Raw genomic sequence first — 2,500 nt, 5'->3', positions numbered from 1 at the left:
GTGGGGGCCCTTCTGCTCCTTGCTGCTCACCGCGTTGTCTGACCACTCGCCGACCGGCTTGTGGCCCTCTTCACGACGCACCACGACAGTCTTTCATCACTGGTCTGGTTGCTCCAGACTGGCTCTTGCTCCCCTTCAACAGAGGAGTACCTCGGACCCTCCTGGTCCACTCCAGACGCCATCTTGACTCCACCGCGTGGGTTTGCCACTGCCAAGACCTGCTGCCCCACTCCTGGGCCCAGCATCATCGACAGCAGACACCTTCGTGGGACAGCTCGCCCTCCATCCTGGTTGCCGCCGAGCCTCCTGGTCCGAGGAACAGCCGAGTCCGACGTCATCCACTCACCTGGTCGAGGTGACTTCATCCGGTACCTTCCTGGTACCCACACGATCGCTGGCTAGCGGTTGAGAACTGAGTCCCCTCTGCTTTCAGGTTTCCTTCATCACCGATCCAGGCTTGGATCTCGCTGAACATCGACACTGGTCGCCTGCCCGCAACTTCTTCTTTCAGGCTCCTGAGACTACAACGAGGACTCCCGACATCTTGCTGAACCCCACGCAGCCGCAGCCTCTGGGCTAGGTAACTCGAGCATCTCGGTGCTCCATCGTAGGTTCACTCTACAAGTGTCCAGTTCCTTTTTCGTTTAGTCCCACTGATCGGATTCCTCCGGAATCAGTAACTTTAAACTTTCTAACCTCTCCCATTCCACTTGCAGTGTAAATGGTTTCGTGCCCTTCGGGCATTGGTGTAAATTGTGCAACCAGAAGTATTTTCCTAAGAGTTTTGTATTGTGCTTAGCTCCCTGACGCATAAAGAGCCAGGGTAGTCTTGTTATAAATAAATATCCTTTATTTTCATAACAACTTGTGTGGTGCCCTCTCACTTGGCGTTCAAGGGGTATATGTGATGGTAAACAGCTGGCTTAACACGCCTTCTAGAGTTTAGCCTGAAGACTGCTCTTGTCCACGCTACTAGGATAGCTGGTCTATAAGGTTGACTTACAACCAATCATCAATAAGGGTCGTTTGGAATGATACCCAGTGATCACTAGAATAGTGAGCACTGCATATCAGGCCAACTTCTCACACACGCGCGCTACACTGAACGGATCAGCGTGTGTCTACCCTTCGCCGACAGGTGTGGGTAACCCGCTGAACCCCGTTCGTGAAAGGGATTGCCATTATTTCCCATGAACGAGGAATTCCCAGTAAGTGCGGGTCATAAGCTTGCGTTGATTAAGTCCCTGCCCTTTGTACACACCGCCCGTCGCTACTACCGATTGGATGGTTTAGTGAGGTCCTCAGATCGCCCCGCCGGGGTCAGCAACGGCCCTGGCGGAGCACCGAGGACACGATAAAACTTGACTATCTAGAGGAAGTAAAAGTCCGTAACAAGGTTTCCGTAGGTGAACCTGCGGAAGGATCATTAAAGGCGGAGCGGCTCGAGCGACTTATGGCACCAGCCCGAAGCCCCCGACCCACCTCCTGCGAGCACGCACCGTAGGCACAGGGCCCGGCCCTGCCCCGGCTGGCGGAGCGGTACGTGGCTGCATGGGGTGCTTGGGTGAGGACCGGGATTTTGGCAGGCCCGACTGACGCGCGCAGGACCGGGGTTGGCCCCCATCCCCTGTCCCTCTCCGAGATGAAACCTAAGCTCACCCGGCACGACCCGGTCCCATGTGGCCAGGCTGAGGGGTTTGAAGACTTGCGTGGTCCCTGCTGGGTTACCCCGGGAGGGACCGGCGGCTGCGGGGCTGCCTGCTCCCGTCGCCCCGGGCAATGTTTTTTTTCTCCCGACGGTGCTGTCTGACTCCCATTGGGGAAGCCCGGGGCACCCGGGCCGTCTCGCCGCGTGGGCGTCAGAGGGACGGCGTCGCCTTCCTCCTGCGCCTGCAGATGGGCGAATGTTTTCGAAAACTTGCCTGTGACTCTTGGCGGTGGATCACTTGGCTCACGCGTCGATGAAGAACGCAGCTAGCTGCAAGAATTAATGTGGATTGCAGGACACATTGATCATCGACACTTCTAATGCACCTTGCGGCCCCGGGTTCCTCCCGGGGCTACGCCTGTCTGAGGGTCGCTCGATCGTCAAACGCCCTGGGGCTTCCCCGGGACGCGGCTGGGTCCGTCGCAGGGTGAGCTCTGCTTCCCCTTCGTCCCCCCATAAGATCTGATCGCCCGTGATAGGGTCCCTCGTCGGGTCCTGCTGCGGAGGTATGCTGCCGGTGCGCCTTTCCCCCCGAGAAGGGGGCCTGGCGACCGGTCCGCCCCGGGGCGCCTGGCTGTGTGCCGCGCGTGGCTGTCATTGGTGTCCCACCGGTTGCCCGCCCGCACGCATGTGCCTTGGGCACCCTCCTCCGCGGCCGGCTTCCCGGCGAGGACGAAAGCCCTCCATATCCGATCTGGGGAAAGAGGGCGCGCACTGCCGGGCCACCAGGCCCCTGCTCCGGCATGGGCCTGGCCTTCCCCGGCAACCCCCTTGACGCTCTGGCGTCGTCTT

The 2,500-nt window shown here is 59.3% G+C and overlaps 1 protein-coding gene, 1 non-coding gene and 1 pseudogene across 2 annotated transcripts in view; all 3 read left to right on the top strand.

The window, feature by feature from the left end:
- Nucleotides 1–1,429, top strand: part of LOC146811736 (18S ribosomal RNA) — a 4,375-nt pseudogene extending 2,946 nt beyond the window's left edge.
- The window catches only part of LOC146811733 (syntaxin-4-like), a 390,796-nt gene that overhangs the window by 319,228 nt on the left and 69,068 nt on the right, over nucleotides 1–2,500 (top strand). The window lies entirely within an intron of this gene.
- LOC146811735 (5.8S ribosomal RNA) lies at nucleotides 1,927–2,080 on the top strand. The gene has a single exon (XR_014967007.1). It is a non-coding gene; the product is annotated as a 5.8S ribosomal RNA (ribosomal RNA).

This window comes from Triturus cristatus, chromosome 7, assembly GCF_964204655.1.
Source record: "Triturus cristatus chromosome 7, aTriCri1.1, whole genome shotgun sequence".
Lineage (NCBI taxonomy): Eukaryota > Metazoa > Chordata > Amphibia > Caudata > Salamandridae > Triturus > Triturus cristatus.
Note: the sequence above shows the minus strand (reverse complement) of the source record. Positions and strands in the feature narration are given on the sequence as shown.